At 37.2% G+C, this 18441-nt stretch overlaps 1 long non-coding RNA gene across 1 annotated transcript in view; it reads left to right on the plus strand.

Annotated features, from left to right (window-relative positions):
- LOC141381964 (uncharacterized) overlaps positions 1 to 18441 on the plus strand; it is a 1176553-nt gene that overhangs the window by 550399 nt on the left and 607713 nt on the right. The gene's annotated exons all lie outside the window — the stretch shown is intronic.

Consider the following 18441-nt stretch of genomic DNA (forward strand, 5'->3'; position numbering starts at 1 on the left):
CGACTGAACATTAAGTTGTCCCAATGAAATCTCAATAATTGTGTTATTTCAGCACATTTTAAATAAGTAGTTTGAACAAGTAAAAAAAAAAAAAAATTCTGTATAATGGAGATGAGATTTTTTCGGCACATTTTTAAACATAATAGTTTTAATAACTAATCTCTAATAACTGATTTATTTTATGTTTGACATGATGACAGTAAATTAGACAAGTTATTGTATAAGGATGGTTTGTTCTGTAGACTATTGGGGAAAAAATAGCTTAAAGGGGCTAATGGTTTTGTCTTTAAAATGGTTTAAGTATAAAGTTTAGAATAAAAAACAGCTTTTATTCGAGCTGAAATAAAACAAATAATACTTTCTCCAGAAGAAAAGAGAAAGAGGAGACTTTTTTTTAGCCTAATATGAGTTTATGAATCTTAAAGTCACACTTTAAAAGAAACTCCATACCACCAACTTTTTTAAAATAAGATTTGGGATTATACACTACATCTAATTTTTATGTTTTTATTAATTTATTTATTTTTATTAAATGTTCAAAAAATATGCAAACCAAGTAGGCATTACAAGCATAAACAAGGAAGAAGTAATACAATTACAATAATAGGCAGACACAAATATAGGAAAAAAATTGCGTATAGTAATGACACTTGTATTTACCGTAAAAAAAAGTAAATAAATACAAATTAAATGAATAATAAAACAAAAACAAATATATTAGAAAAGTTTATGCAATATATGTATACATACACACACACACACAGTACTGTGCGCTGGTCAGTTGGCATTTCTGTGTGGAGTTTGCATGTTCTCCCAGTGTTCACGTGGGTTTCCTCTGGGTGCTCTGGTTTTCCCCACAATCGAAAAAACATGCGGTACAGGTGAATTGGGTAAGCTAAATTGTCTACTATATGCAAGAAAAAGAGAAAGGGGGTGTTTTAATAGGTTTAGATCTGGAGAAGGCTTTTGACAGGGTAGAGCATGATTTTTTTATTTGCAGTTCTTAAGGAGTTTGGTTTTGGGGAAAATTTTAGAAAATGGATTCAAATTTTTTTATACAGATATTTTAACTTGTATTAAATGTATTTTTTTAACAGAATGTCTTGAACCAACTAGATCAATAAGGCAAGGATGTCCATTGACTGCTTTATTATACACACTGGAAGCTGAGCCACTGGGGATACAATTAAAGGGATACAAATAGAAAACAATGACAACAGAGAAGCTGTGTATCAATACGCTGATGATACTACATTGTTGGGGATTTTAGAGCGATATTGTAAAGCATCAGGAGCTAAGGTTAATGTTGGAAAAAGTTTATGCATGAGGGTGGGAAGAGTAAAATAAATAACACAACATATACCCTTTAAAGAAGAAAAGGAACATACAAAAATGTTGTGAATTTGGGTGGGGATGGATTCTAATAAAGCAGATATTTTAAATTGGGGAGAGAGTTTTAAATGGAATTGAGAAAAGACTGAGATTTTGGAAAGCTAGAAATTTGATGTTAAAAGGAAAGTATTCATCTTAAATGCTTTAATGTTGTCAAAGGTCTGGTATGTGTTAAGTGTAACTGCGTTGCCTGAAGTATACTATGAAAAAATAAATGATGTAGTTTTAAAGTTTTTGTGGGGAAATGGAAGAGCCAAGATTGCTTATTATACTTTGATTGGGGAGGTAAAAGAAGGAGGTCTGGGACTTTTGGATAGTTTTTTAAAAATGAAAACATTAACAATTAAGATTATTCAAAGGTTTTTGGAAGAGAAAATGAGTGTGATTTGGAAAAGTGTGTTGGATTATTATTTGAAGAAATGTGGACATTTTAATATGGGATGTAATTTTTTATTGATGAAGATGAAGAAACGGATGATAGCAGGTCTGCCAAAATTTTATGTTGAGGTCTTAGAATCATGGGGGGGATTTTTAGAAAATGTGTTGATTATACCAAAAGCAAGGGCGCAGATTCTAGAACAACCACTTTTACTGAACTCAACAATTTTAAGTGAAGGAAATGTTTTATATTTTAAGGAATGGTGGGACGGAGGATTAAGACAAGTTAAAGATGTATTATATGAAGTAATAAAAGGATTTGTACCATTAAAAGTAATTGTGGATGCTGTGGAGGCTGGGTATAAAAGAGTTGTTAAAGAAAAATTACAAAGACAATGTCATGAGTTGAAAAAAGCAATATTAAAAGATTGGATTGAAATAATTGAAAAAAAATTAGTTGGGCGATGAAGATGAATTACCAGAGATCTATTTTAAGAAGAAAAATGGAGAAAAGATCTATAAGCTTATGTACAGTTAAGAGTTTTTATGCTGTTTTTAGATAAAAGGCTTTTGTAAGACCTATAACTCTCAACTACTGGAAGGAAAGATATGATGATTTAAAAAGTAATATGGCGAAATGTCAGAATGAAATATATGGAACCAATTTTGTGGAATTTAATGGATGGGAGCCAATCGCTGCTCTCGCTCTCCATTGTCAGAATGGATGATTGCCAATCACGTCGCGCCATATGCAAATTAATGACAACACCGCTGTATTCTGACGAGCGCACAGCACAATGTAACAGATCAAGGTAAGTTCTTTTTGTCAACGTTTAAATCTACTGATAAAAGCTGTTTTGTCGATTGTAGTCTTTTGTTATGTCACAGTCTTAGCCTCCTAACGCTGATTTATTATTGTATGACAAGAGTTTTAACAAAAGTCACCCTAAGTTCACTGTTTTGTGCATAGTGTTAAAGATCACGACCCGCACCCTGTTTAACATTACAGACTTTTGATAAGATTGCAGAAATCATTGATTTGCTTGAACATGTGTTTAATTTATTAACTGCATCTATATGTACATGCATATGTTCTGTATATACAGTTTGGATGTGTTTATCAAAATGTTTGTCGACGCATCAATAGCCCCCACCCCCCATATTTCTTAGCCAAAAACAAAATAAAGTTTACACAAAATTATAATCTTTCTCTGCTAATTCTTCATTAGCTGTATGAATTGTAAGAATAAATTAAAAGCTGTAATTGCCTGCCTTTTGTTGCAAAATGTTTATTATGTTTGTATGATGTATAACTGTTACTACAATGGTGTAACCATAAAAGATATAGCTGCTAAATAAAAATGAGCTATATGAATTATAGTTATGTATAACTAATGTGTTACAGTCATTCTGCTGTGAACAATAAAAATGTGTCTTTTGCGGCTAAATGTTTATTATTATGATTACTATTGTGTTAATGTGTTATAATTACCCATCTGATGACAGAAATGCACGCCTTTTGCTAATATATATTTATTATACTTAATAACAATTATTTATAACTGTTGTGTTGTAATCATGTACCTATAATTAATTATATTTTATGTTTCTATTTATTAATATGTTTTTAATAATATCCCTTTACCATAGCAGAGAAACTACCTGGGAAATGTGATCTTTCTTTCGCATGTTTCAGACTACAGTATTGGAATTAATGCACTTGTTAAGTTTTATTTACATTTAATGTTCAGATGAGCACTGAGCCAAAGAGCCACAAGGCCATGAGTGATAGAGAGTGGATGGCCAGGTTGAAAGTTTTTGCCAGCTCTGGCGTTTGACCTTCTGGAGCAGGCAATCGACCAGCTCCAAGACAGAGGAAGTGGTATGATGTTTATCAAAAGGTAAGGCAAAATTACTTCATGACATTATATGTGGTATGCAGATTGCTTGGCAATGGTGCAAACAATATCAGTGCTTTGACGTTAAAAACTCTTTTATCCTAATCATAAAAATAAATAACCATGAAACAGAAAAATAAGTATACAATGTCAAAAACAATAAACATGTGATAAATTACATGAAGAATGTCTCTAAATAATGAAATGATTAAATAAAGTATTCAGACAAATAAAGAATAAAAGCACATTAAACACAACAGCAATGCAGGGCTGCTTTCTCAAAGCAAAACACAGAGGTTAAAAAAAAATCTTCAAATCTTTCAAATCTATCTTTTCAGATTGAGAAATGCCCCATGCAAGCCTGCAGACAGACCACCCTCTTTGGAGGGTCCAGGGCCTGCAAATGTGGATTTCACAGCACTAAGGTGATATCATATAATGTCTTTGAAAAGACATTTATGATAATACAACAAATAAATAAATATATATATATATATATATATATATATATATATATATATATATATATATATATATATATATATATATATATATATATTAATAGCTCTGTTATGCTTTTCACTACATCTTTTTTTTTTTTTTTTGCAGTCTGCCACTTCCACTCAGTCTCCTGCTGCACCATCACAGTCTAAGGCTTCAGACACAGCTCCTGGCGTCATTGGCACACAGTCTGAGGCGTCAGACACAGCTCCTGGCGTCATTGGCAAACAGTCTGAGGCGTCAGATGCAGCTCCTGGCATCATTGGCCCACAGTCTGAGGCGTCAGACGCAGCTCCTGGCACCTTTGGTACACAGTCTGAGGCTTCAGTGCCACGGTCTTTCCTAAGGCCCCCTCTAAGTTTGTCAATGGTAAATATATTCGATGTAATTAACACTTGCTTAAAACCATTTATTATGTTTTTTTTACAGGATACACATACCACTAGCTACAGAATGTTTCTAGCATAGTCCTGCAGGGTGTAATTTCATTAGGACTTAGGAAATAATTATATTGTGTCATCTGTTTCTGTTTGTAGTTCACCAAGTCACGCTTTGGTGGGTCTCAGTTGTCTACACTGAGGCCCAATTTAGTAGAACGAAGCTCCCCAAGCCTCTCTCCTCCATTCACTGTGAGAACCCGCTTCTCCATCTCCTCTGAAATCCTCCAACCCTGTAAAATCCTCCACCTCTTCTCCATCCCCTGTAAAATCCTCCACCCTTTCTCCATCCCCTGTTATGTCCTCCACCCCTTCTCCATCCCCTGTGAAGTCCTCCACCCTTTCTCCATCCCCTGTGAAGTCCTCCACCCCTTCTCCATCCCCTTTGAAGTCCTCCACCCATTCTCTGTCTCCTGTGAAGTCCTGTGAAAACAGCACATCAATTATCTTCATGTTTATCAATAGTCTTTATATCATGATTAATTACTCGAAAAATACCTTTACCTTCAAAAACATTATTTGACAAGAAAATTTTCTGATAAATGTGAAAAAATTATTGAAATAAATGCTTTGCTACATTTATAAATTCCAGATCACAAAGAAGCTGGCTGGTCATGGACGGGGGACAGCACTGTGGGTGACCTCGATAAGTAACGAGATGGGCCAGATTCTGACCAGTGTCCTGACAGTGCAGGAGGGGCCAGGCCTGGACAGAATGGTGGCTGGTGTCATGGTGCAGTATCGACAGGCAGCTGTTCCACCCCCCGTGCTGCTCTATGTGGACTGTGGCTGTTGCATGAATGAGGGAGGGACCAGTAAGCTGCAGAATAGGTTTGGAGAATGGCCAGATCTTCACATAAGGCTGGACATCTGGCATTTTATGAGGAGGCTGGCTTGTGGGCTGCACCACTGATGCCCATCCCCTATACCCCACCTTTATGGGATGCCACCTGCATTAAATGGGATGCAGGAGATCTCGGCCTGTTGCGGCAGGCTAAAAAAAAACAGCTGATGCAGGAGGGTGTGCCATCTATAAGTGATGACATGGTGGACAAAAGCATCACCAAAAAAGACCTCAGCCGTTACTGCCGCAGGAGGACGCGTGGCGAGTAAGACACCATACGCCTGATTGAGAGGCTGCTGCAGGAACTCGGGGGAGCAAATGGTAGGGACCTCATGTGTGTGCACTTAATGGATGAGGTGCGCATGGAGCACATCTGGCGTGTTCAAAAACGTCATGTCAGATGCATCCAGGATGTGCCTGGAGTGCCACTCTATACGGAGGTAGGCACCACCACAAAGTCAGGGGTCATCCTGAAAAAAATATCGGTGCGCTAGAGGGTCCACATCCCTGGAGTCTTTTCACTGCCACCTGAAGAGGTTCATTTTAGGTTGGTATCTCACATGTGTGAACTTTTAAATAATTTTTTAAATGTAGAAAATTGTGCCTTTTTATTAATTAGCTTTTTTCCTGCCAGGAACCAGTGCCAATGCACTGAATTTTCAACTGTTCCTCCTCGAAGGCCTGAACAGGTGGAACCAGGATCGAGGGACTGCGGCTGTAACCAGCAAGCCAGCATTCCTTCTCACGTACTTCGGGGTATGGCCCACTCTGTCAACACCAACAGCCTGAAGGTGTTTGGTCGGGATTTTATACCAACATTCAGGCCTCCTGCCCAATACACCGGTATATCCTACACTTAACCATGTGCATAATACTTTTGGTTTGGGGGTGTTCATTGTTATTTATTTTTATTTTTTATGATTTGCATCACCAAAGCTAACCGTGCGGTGAGCTGCAAATACAGAAGTCTAGATATTATTGAAAGTCTTTGCACTATTATTATGGAATGCTTTAAATATGATAAGTCATATATGTCTGTGTCTTTTTGTTCCCCATTTGTAGGAGAGCTGCTTGGTGTTGACTACCTCCTGAGTCAGACTAGACAGCCCATGGCATTGAACCCAGACTCAGAGGAGACAGAGGAATTGCTATCCTAGCTATGAATACTGAACACTAACATAGTTATATTTAAACTAACAACAAACTGTACAACTATAAGTGGTTTTATGAAAAGAAGCAATGAAAACGTACCTTAACTGTACTGCTGCTTTCAGGATGTCATCGTTTCCCCACTGGTTCTGTCGCAAGCTCTTTTCTATGGCTAAACAAGGTCAAGCATTCTGATTGGCTGAATTTGTCTGAGAGCCCACGTTTTGATTGGCAGATACACAAGTCATTTTTGCACCATATATCACAGTGATGTTTGGGGCAGAAGAGCGAGAGCGCGAAACACAGATTTGCAAGTGAAAAACAGCACTTGAGACTCGTAGCGGCAGATTTAAGCAGTTGCAGCAACATATTTGTGTTCGTGCTTAGAAAAAAATAAATCAAACATTCTACACGCGCTCAGCTCTCTGCGTGGATACACATTCTAATCTACAGATGTGCAAGTTTTGTCTGTGACTTCACATTTCTGGATGCAGGGGTGTGAATGTGTTTTGCACCATATTTACTGCAACAATAGTAGCAAAGAACATGAGCGGATGAGTTTCTGTATTTGTGATTCGTCCAATGGGATTTGTGCACCTGCACTGAAGGATTTGAACAGGTGTAAATGTTGGAGACAAAAAATACCTGCACAATTGCAAATTTGCTTTGGAAGTACAAATATGGAGACTTCCGGTTAAGCATGTGAGTGGGTAGACGCACTTGAGGTTAGCTCCCGAGCATTTTCATCTTTCAATATATCTAGCTGGCTGCTTAAATCTTCAAACACGCTTGGTGGTTTCCTATTTGCATCGGGTATCAGACGGTTACAGTTTGGAAGGACTTATGGCTTCTGAAAGGCAGAAAAAACTTAAAACGTCGGCGGCCGCAAAAGAGAGTCATGGCGGAGAGGCTGCCGCTGGATCTGGAGAATCTCCGTGCCACGCTGATCACCGAGCTAACTTCTACCATCGCAGAACAGGTGAAAGCAGCAATTGACACTGCTCTTGCTCCAGTTGTTGCATCTTTTGAGAGTTTTAAATCAAGCATCGAGTCACAAGGTCGACGCATTGACGAACTTGATCAGCACATGAACGATTACAGCGACCACATTGTAGCACTGGAGCAGACGGTGCTAAAGTTGAATTTAGCCAATAAAGTACTTACCGAGAAAGTGGAGGACTTGGAATCGCGCTCTCGGCGTTGTAATCTCCGGGTTATCGGCCTTCCAGAAGGAGTAGAAGGGAGCGATCCGGTCACATTTTTGTCGCACTTTTTCCAGGACGTGCTCGGATCGGAGATGTTTCCAGCTCTTCCATTGCTGGATAGAGCGCACCGTATTGGCCCCGCATCTTTGGCCGACAAGGAGAATCAAAGAGCTAGAGTGATGATCGTGACTTCACCGAAAAAGAAAAGGTTGTCCGGCGAGGGAATTGGAACCAGCTCTTCTATCAGAGCCACAAGATCTTCGTTTTCCCTGATTACAACTCTAGTGTGGCTAAAAGGAGAGCGGCATTTTCACTTGTGAGAAATGGCTTGCGTGAGAAGAACGTGAGATTTTCTCTTAGATTCCCGGCTCGCCTAATTATCAGCATTGGCGATGAAAAGTTTCAATTCGACTGCCCTAAAGAAGCCCAGCGGTGGTTCAACGAACGGTATTCTACTTCTTAGACATCACACTGAGATGAATACGCAATAAACATCATTGTATTAACAGCTGTACAGTACTCAGTTAACTGATGACTGTTAACCAAGCTGGTTCAGACAAACGTGTTTTTTTTTTTTTTTTTTTTTCATGGTGCCAGAAATGACTTTTGCTTTATATGTTCGGGAGTGACCTCACGTGATTTAGATGCCGATATATAGTGTTTTTGTGCATCGGAGGTTAACAAGTTTTGGAGTTCTGCCTCCATTGTTTGGGAATGGAGAGAAGAAGTTCAGTAATGTTCCGGGGAAAGATGGGTGGGGAGGGATGGTGGCCGGTGTTATTTATCTTTATTTTTTTAATTTATTTATTATTTATTTTTTTTCCTTCCTTGTTTTTTTTTATTATTTTTTTGTGTGTGTGTGTGTGTGTGTGTGTGCTTCTCTATGCTTGTGGCCTTCTCTTAACTTGTATATTAAAGCAACTAGATGAACAAAACCAGAAATTTAGTTAGATTCTTGAGTTGGAATGTTAAAGGACTCAATGGTCCTATTAAAAGATCTAAAGATCTGACTCATTTGAAGCTACAAAAACCTGACATTATATTCCTTCAGGAAACACATCTGCGACTTAAGGATCAAGGCAGACTCCAAACTCGTTGGACATCACACACCTTTCATTCCAACTTTGATTCCAGATATAGAGCAGTTGCCATATTGATAAATAAGACTGTTCACTTTTCTATGGACAATGTTATTTCTGATGTGAATGGTAGATACCTAATTGTGAAAGGAAAATTTCCCAAACACCAGTAGTTTTGGTAAATGTATATGCCCCCAACTTTGATTATACTCTTTTTGCTCAGAATTTGTTGTCAAAGATCCCAGCTCTGAATACACATCATTTAATATTCGGGGGAGACCTAAACTGCGTTATTAACCCAGAATTGGATAAATCCAGTACTATTAAGAAAGTTCCCTCTGGTATGTCAAAGGTTTTTTCTGAGTTTATAGTTCAAAATGGTTATACTGACCCATGGAGACACTTTAATCACTCAGCAAGAAAATATTCATTTTTCTCAAATGTCCATCAATCTTTCTCTCGTATTGATAATTTTTTTATTAATAATTCTCTAATTACTCAGGTGGTAGACTCTGAATATTTACCAATTGTTATTTCAGATCATGCCCCTCTAAGTCTCGATATTAATTTATTCTTACCCCATACTTCTCGATCACCCTGGCGGTTCAACTCTTTACTTCTATCCGATTCAGCTTTTTGTGAATATATTTCTAATTCAATAGATGACTTTCTCCTTACTAACCAGACCGATTCAATCTCCTATTCCTTACTATGGGAAACTTTAAAAGCCTTTTTAAGAGGAAAGATAATTTCTTATTCTGCCTATATTAATAAGGAGCGTAGGAATAAGATTAAAAAGTTATCTGAAGATATTCAAGCACTAGATGACCAATATGCTCATAGCCCAACTCCTGAGCTAAATAAACAAAGGCTAAATTTGCAGGCAGAATTTAATTTGTTATCCACAGGTGAGGCTGAGAGGCTTTTGTTAGACACGTGGCAGTAATTACGAATACGGGGATAAGGCCAGTCGTCTTTTAGCCCATCAGCTTCGTAAGAGAGCCGCTTCACGCTTTATTACACAAATTGCACAACCTGATGGTACACTAACTTCTGATCCAGTTAAGATTAATTCCATATTTAAAAACTTTTACTCTTCTCTGTATACAAATGAAGCTTCTAACAATCTAGAAGAATTAAACCAATTTCTTGGCCGCATTAGCTTTCCTAAGGTTGATTCTATTTTAGTGTCCGAAATTGATGGGCCAATTACATTAGAGGAGATTACCAAATCAATTAACTCATTGCAGTCTAAGAAATCCCCCGGCCCTGATGGTCTACCATCAGAATTTTATAAGAAATTTCATTTCAAATTGGCTCCGCTGCTTCTGTCTGTTTTTAAGGAATCTTTAGATCTAGGTAAATTGCCCCCAACATTGAGACAAGCAACTATAACTCTATTGCCTAAAGACGGGAAGGATCCAACATTATGTAATTCATACAGACCCATTAGCCTACTCAATGTTGATGTTAAGATCTTAGCCAAAATTCTGGCCTCTCGATTAGAACCAATAGTTCCTAGTATTATCTCAGAGGAACACACTGGATTCATTAAAGGACGATATTCATTTTCTAATATTCGCACTCTGTTTAATATTATATACTCAAGACAAAGCAGTGACTCCTCAGAGGTAATTATTTGATTAGATGCCGAAAAAGCATTTGATAGGATAGAGTGGGTTTACCTTTTCAGAGTACTGGAAAAGTTTGGTTTTGGGAATGGATTAATATCATGGATTCGCTTACTATATGCTGACCCGCAAGCTTCAATTTATACAAACAATGTTAACTCTGAGTATTTCAACTTATTTCGGGGCACACGTCAAGGGTGCCCTCTATCTCCATTACTTTTTGCAATAGCTATTGAACCCCTCTCAATAATGTTTAGAACACTTCCTGTATTTTAAGGTATAATCCGTAAAGGAATGGAACATAAGTTAGCCTTATATGCTGATGACTTATTACTCTATATATCTGATCCAATTGCATCTATTCCCCCAATAATTTGTTTATTAAATAATTTCGGTAAGTTTTCTGGGCATAAATTGAACTTACAGAAGAGTGAATGTCTACCTATAAACCAATCTGGCCAAAAATTAAAACAGAATGACATCCCTTTCCATTTGGAGAGAACTAAATTCAAGTATCTTGGTGTTAATGTTACTCTTTCTTATTCTGCCTTAAAGTCAGCAAATTTTACACCTTTAATTTCATACATGAAATCAGCTTTTTCAAGATGGGCATTGCTCCCATTATCACCACTAGGCAGGATAAATGCTGTAAAAATGAATATTCTTCCAAAGTTTCTTTACCTCTTTCAAGCTATTCCTTTGTTTCTCCCAAAATCTTTCTTTAAGAATATAGATCAGTTAATTTCTTCTTTTATATGGGCAGGTAAATCTCCTTGAGTTTCCAAAAGCTCTCTGCAAAAAAGTCAAATAAGTGGAGGGCTCTCCTTGCCTAACTTTATGTATTATTATTGGGCGGCAAATATTCAGAAACTGGTGTTTTGGGTACAGGCCTCTTCTTTATCATGGTGCAACTTAGAAGCAAAGTCCTGTTCTTCAACATCTCTCCCTGCTTTGGTATTCTCTTCTCTACCAGTGTCCCCTTCGCATTATACAGATAATCTAATAGTGTGTGCTTCTCTTAAAATATTCTTTCAATTTAGGCGTCACTTTAAATTTACCTCTGCATCGACTATGGCCCCTATACATAATAATCATCTTTTTCTTCCTCCTTTCTCAGATTCTATATTTTCTTTCTGGGAAAAGAAAGGTCTGAAATTCTTTGAAGATCTCTATATTAACAATGTGTTTGCAAATTTTTCGGAATTATCATCAATATTTAACCTGCTCCCCTCCCACTTATTTCGTTATTTTCAGATTAGACATTGTGCTTCCTCTCTGTTCTCTGAGTTTCCCTCCCTGCCTACGAAGTCTTCATGGGAAGAGGTATTTAAACTGAATGTTCATACCAGTGGGATTATTTCTAAAATATATGCAATTATTTTGTCAAAGGACAATTCTCATAATATTAAAGCTATCAGGGCCTGGGAAGAGGAACTTGACTTAGAGTTTGAAATTGACTACTGGAGTGCAGTATTGGACAATGTGCGCACCTCCACTTCATGCGCTAGACTTAGTTTTACACAATTTAAAACGATACACAGAGCTCATCTCTCAAAGGCCAAACTTTCTAAAATGTATCCCAATGTTTCTGATATGTGCAATAAGTGTAAACTATCACCTTGTAACCTTAGTTATATGTTTGTATTTTGTCCCAAGTTGCAAAATTACTGGATTACTTTCTTCAAAATTGTTTCAGATATCCTTTGATTATCTTTGGTGTTCCCTCTCAGTGTCAACTTTTAAACCGGAGACACGCTGACATTGTGGCTTTTGCCTCTCTTCTCGCTAGGCGCAGAATACTTTTGTCTTGGACCTCCCCACAACCCCCCTCTATTTCATTATGGCTCAAAGATTTGGTCTTCTTTTTAAAACTTGAGAAAATTAAATACAATATCAGAGGTAGGGGAGAGCATTTTTTTGAAAAATGGCAACAATTTATTGCATTCTTTAATCACTTAAAAACCTTAGATGTGGATTGAGTGAAGGTACATGTGTATGTATGTATATGGTTTGTAATTGTAATTTTTTTTATATTTTTTTTTTCTGTATTTGTATTTTATTTATTATTATTTTGTTTATTTTATTTATTTATTTATTCATTTGTAAATGTTGATTGTTTTAATTGGGGATTGTTTTGTTTTGTGGATTGTTATAAAATGTAAAATGCTATTTGCAAGAATAAAAATTCCATGACAAAAAATAAATAAATAAATAAAATACAATGGGAATTTTAATTAATAATATAAATAATTACTGTTAATTTCTGGCCACAACTGTGTCTAATCTAGCAACAACCCTGTTTTATGACCAAAACAAGACATTTATTCACACAGTGTTTATTCAGTGTCAGACCAATATTAAAACAAAACGATACAAGAACAAAGCATTTTAAACTGATATTAAAACATTTCAAAATTGCTGCAACAGGCTGACTTCGAACCCAATATCCCCGCATGGTAGTCAAGAACCCTAACCGCTCCACTAAATCAATTGAAGGGTTGAGGCTATAAAGTAGGGTTTAATAACACAATTTGCTCAACTGTTCTTTGCTGAAGCTGTTACAGAGCAATACATGAAAAAATGACCACTAGGTGTCACCGTAGAGTGGGTTTCGAAACGTTTTGAAGCTTAAACACATTTGCTTTGACTGCTTCAGTGTTTCATGAAGCCTCGCTTTGCCCACCACTACTAATAGCCAGTGCTCGTGGTCTTAAAATTCAAAAGCAAATGGGTAAAATGTGTCGTCAATGTTCACCATGCTCGAGAATTAGCATTATAGCTGTAGTGTAGCGTGAAACTGCTTCATTCTAGAGGGTTTGAAAAAACAGACTCGTCTCTGGGAGTAGATTCCTGTCTTCGAGTCGATTCCTGCATAGGTCCAATGAGAATCAAGGAATTGACTCTTTTGGAGTCGACTCCCGATCCCTAAGCAACGGCACTCAATCTGGCTGTCAACAAAACTGGTCATGTGGCCGTTTTCAGCAATTTCAGGTAAGTTTAGTCCCTAAAAGCACTGAAATATTACATGCAAATGTTCCCGACTCTTTTCTTACTGGTAATTAACATATTTCTGTCAAATATTTATTTTATACAGATGGTTAGCACCTTAGCATAGGTAACATTAGCGTTAGGCTAACGTAGTGAGCTCGTGCTTATAAAACTTTTGGCTTTTAATTACATCTTTATGTGTAGATGAAAGTTTTTAGTTAATGTTTAATTGGAGGTAGTCTAGTATATTTAGCCTAAAATATCCACTCTACTGTCAAAAATAAATTAAAACCCCTTGTGAAAAAACAGCTTAAACCAGTTAACAAAACTTAGACTGTTTTAAGCTGTTTTTCCAGCAGGAACGTTAGAACATACTTTCACAGTAAAGTTAAAAATTGATTTTAAAAAGTGCTTTGTGATTTCAGGACTGACACAATTACCCCCACTACAGAATAGAAGAGATTTAGGGTGCTTTATCTTTAGTTCGCTTCATTTGGTCCAGACCAAGGGCAATAAATGATACATTGTTGCATTTTCTGTCGTCTTTGGGTCGTTTTCTTACCACATTGTTGGCTTTAGTCCGAATCAGTTAAAAAAAACTGAAGTGCAGTCATCTGACAAAATCCACATCTCTCATTGGCCAGATGTTGTTGAACATATTTCCTAAACTGCTTTTCAATTGGTCAGAATTCACATGTGGAAAAATGCCAATGAACTCCCGCAAGTAAACAAACCGGCAGACTCAAAATGACACTTTTTACTATAAAGGGACGACTGCGCTGGCTGATTATTTGCCTGCTTAAACTATACATGTTTTTTAGGGTTTTCCCCTCTCTCTCTCTCTCTGTTGGTAAAGCGCCGTCAACAAATATTTTCCTCCATATCAAATAATGCACAGCGCATTGGCCTACGGCAGCTGGATTAGTCCAAAAGACGCAGTCCTTTTTGTGGTTGGGCCTGTTTTAGTACGAATCATATTCTCACACAAACGAACCGCTCCAGGGTTTGTTTGAAATCGTACTGAGACCACCTCTTCAAGCAGGTCTCGATCAAGTGACACTGAGGGCCCTAACATACACCTGGCGCAATAAGGCGCAAGACGTGTTTGCCTCAATGTGTTGCTATTTTCAGACCAGCGCAACCATAATTTTCCCGTTTTGCATCACTTTGTTTAAATAGCAAATAAAAAAAAATTAAATACAAAGTGAACTTATTTGTAAAATATTGTTATTTGTGCTTTGTTTTAGGAAGCAGGAAGACAACTGGACGATAGAGAAAGTGACTAAGAGATGCACACAAACAGAAACAGCATATAAAAATTAAATTGTTTGACAAATGCTTTGTTTTCTGCCAATAAAGCCAACTTTAATAAAATTTTATTGATTAAGCTCTCTCTGTCTCTAACATTCAGAACAAAAAATAACATTCTAAGTCGGTTCCCTGAACATTTTGAAAATGTTATGGGAATAGTGTATAGAGGCCTAGAGGGATATATTAGCGGTCCCCTAAACGTCCTGAGAACATCCTAAATGTTCTGTGAAGGTCCCCAAAATAACATCCCCCACACCTTTAAAGAATGACCTTCTTAGAATGTTCTGGGAACGTTACTGACCATGACCTTAACACCGACAGGGACGTTTTGAGAACGTTCTGGGAATGTCAAAATTCTAGCTGGGATTTTCCTGACTTTATAGAAGGCTTCCTGGGAACTAGAACAAAATACATGCTGAAAATGTTAAGAGTATAATATCTTAACAATGGTACCATTAAACGGGATTAGAATGTTTTAGAGAACATTTTCCTGTCTTTTACGAGAATGTTCTTGGAAGTAAAATAAAACAATAGCTTGTAATTTTATAATTATGTTAAAGTATAATGTTTCAACAATGTCACCAGCGATCGTAACTCTATGGATAACTGGAATTCACACACAATAGCTTACAACTACAAATACACACATGTTCCTCATCCTGACTAATTACACACACACACCACCGGAGGATTGTCAAGGACTAATTACACACAGTATTTAAGCAGCACATACTGCCGTCACTGAGTCTTTACATCACAACGTGTTTCCTTTGTCTCGTTTTGCAGTTTTTTTTTTGCTTTTTAAATAATTATATACCCTTGCCTTGTTATTCTGTTTATCTCTGCCTGCCTATTGACTATGACTCTGGATTGCCTTTATACATCTGTTGCCTCTGTTTTGACCATTGCTTGCCTGACCTCCTTAATAAACCTGCATTTGGATCCTAACTCTTTTGTCAGTGTCACATCCCTTGGTTACAGTTACCACTAAACAGGTTTAAAATGTTTTAGAGAATGTTTACCTATCTTTTAAAAGAACTTTCTGTGAACCAAACTAAAACTAGCCCTTATTAGGTTCTGACAATGCTACCCCCAAATGTGGTTACAATGTTTTAGAGAATGTTTTCCTATCTTTTAAGAGAATGTTTTGGGAAGTAAAATAAAACAATGATTAAACGTTGTAATAATGTTAAAGCATAATGTTGTAAGAATGTTATTTAGAAACGTATTTGGAAGTATTTAGAGAATGTTTTCCTAATTGTTACCAGCGAATGTTTTTAGAACGTTTCTAGAAAATGTTTTCCTACCATTAAAGAGAACATTCTGGGAACTTAAAGAAAACTAGCCGCTAGTAATGTTATACGAATGTTGGAATATAATGTTCTAAAATTGTAACCAGCGAATGTGGTTAAAATGTTTCTAGAGAATGTTTTCCTACCATAAAAGAGAACATTCTGGGAACTTAAAGAAAACTAGCCGCTAAAAATGTTATACGAATGTTAGAATATAATGTTCTAAAATTGTTACCAGCGAATGTGGTTAGAATATTTCTAGAGAATGTTTACCTACCATTAAAGAGAACATTCTGGGAACTTAAAGAAAACTAGCCGCCGAAAACAGTAATGCAACATTGCTTGGTAATATTCTCAGAACATGTATAGAACTAAAAATTTCTAGCTGGGACACTGCTGCTGACTGCTCCTGCAGAGGATTCTGGGTAAATCTCTCGTCAGTCTTTAGCACAGTTTCACTGATGATCCAGGATAAACAAGCCTAAACCCAGGGCAGAGCGGCTCAGTGAATGTGGTCTGGACTGAGTGGATGAGGCTCATTGTGTCTCTATAGATGTTGTAGAAGATCAGAGTTCCTGCACTGTGATCCACAAACACTCCTATCCTCCTGCTGAGCGCCTTCACTGGGGGATCAGTGTGTGTGTCATTGTGTATGAATGTGAAACTGGAGGAAGAGCAGATCAAACTTCAGGGGTCCGTTCTTCGTACCTCGCTTAAATGATCTAAGATGATTTTGCCGATCCTGGATCTTTTAATCTTGATAACTGATCTCTGGCTAATTTGGTTCTTCAAACAATTCGTGAATCAGATTAGAATGTCTGGATGAACTGATCTGAGATCCCTGCGTGTGTTGTGAAGGACAGATCTATCGATCCTCGAAATCATGATCAGCAATGCAACGATTGGCTGACGGCACAGCTGCGTAATGACATCATCTGATTAATATTCAATTATCCATGTGAGCAAAATTACATCAAATTAGCAGTAAACGGCTTGTTAAATATGATACGCAATAACCTTCCACATTTGTTGTGAGCTGCAGGCTTTACACTTTCATGTGTCAAGAGTATTTATTATGTATTTCAATGCATATCAGTGTATTTAGTTCTACATTTAGAAAAGATTATCTTTATTAATAGCCGTTTTTTTAATCGTTGTAAGGAATAACTGGATGTTTTCAAAAGCATTTTGATATTGATAAAGGCGTCATGACTGCATTAATGTATAATTTATTTTTTTTAAAAGTCACACATTGTGCATTTCTATTATACACAAATTGTACTAAAGCGATCTAAAAAGTTCAAATGTTTTCTCTTTGCACCAACAAGTGGCAGTCTTTGAACTTTCATTTCGAGAATGCAGATTGCATAAGTTTTATTAATATGTATAACTTTATTTTATTACTAACTATAACTTTGTATATATATATAAAATAGTTACTATTTTCCCAAGTGTATATAACTTCTATTCTTCGAAAATATCAGAATTCGGTACATACTTTCTCTATTATCTTTGCTTGAACTGAGCCGATCTAATCCTGTTTATATAACTGAACCTGCTCCCGATCAGGTTTAAGCTAGCAGAACTGTTGCTATGACAACAACTCTCGGATCAGCTTTGAAGAACGAAACGATCCTGGATCGTGTCAAATCGTCAATATCCAAATCCAGCTAACTGAGTAATCCACGTACGAAGAACGGACCCCAGGACTGAGCATTATATCCAAACACACACTCATCACCTCCTCCCTTCCTCCTGATGCTCGTATATGACACTGATATACACCATCATCTCCACTCCAGTCAATCTCCCAGTAACATTCCACACAAACTCTCTCTGCACAACACCTGACACACATCATTAAATCTGTCTGGATGATCAGGATACGGCTGATTCTCTCTCACACTCTTCACCTCTCTGTTCTCCTCAGACAGAATGAGTTCAGTGTGTGCTGTGTTTGGATCCAGAGTGAGGAAACAGACATCTGAACACAAGAACACACACATTTATAACCACAGCTGTGTGTGTGTGTGTCTGTGTGTGAGTGTGTGTGTGCGTGTGTGATTGTGAGTGTGTGTGCGTGCATGCAGGCGTGTGTGTTGTTTGTGTGAGAGAGAGAGAGAGAGAGGGGGAGTGTGTGTGTGTTCATGTGTTCACTGCTGTGTGTGTGTGTTTGAGAGAAAGAGAGAGAGGGAGTGTGTGTTTGTGTGTCTGATTGTGTATGAGTGTGTGCATGTGTTCACTGCTGTGTGTGTCAGGTCCTCTGTCTGATCACCTGGGTTTGTTTGTGTTTTGCACTTGTTTACATGTATTTCAGCACGTGTGGTGTTTTGATC

The sequence above is a fragment of the Danio rerio genome, chromosome 4, assembly GCF_049306965.1.
Source record: "Danio rerio strain Tuebingen ecotype United States chromosome 4, GRCz12tu, whole genome shotgun sequence".
Classification (NCBI taxonomy): Eukaryota; Metazoa; Chordata; class Actinopteri; order Cypriniformes; family Danionidae; genus Danio; species Danio rerio.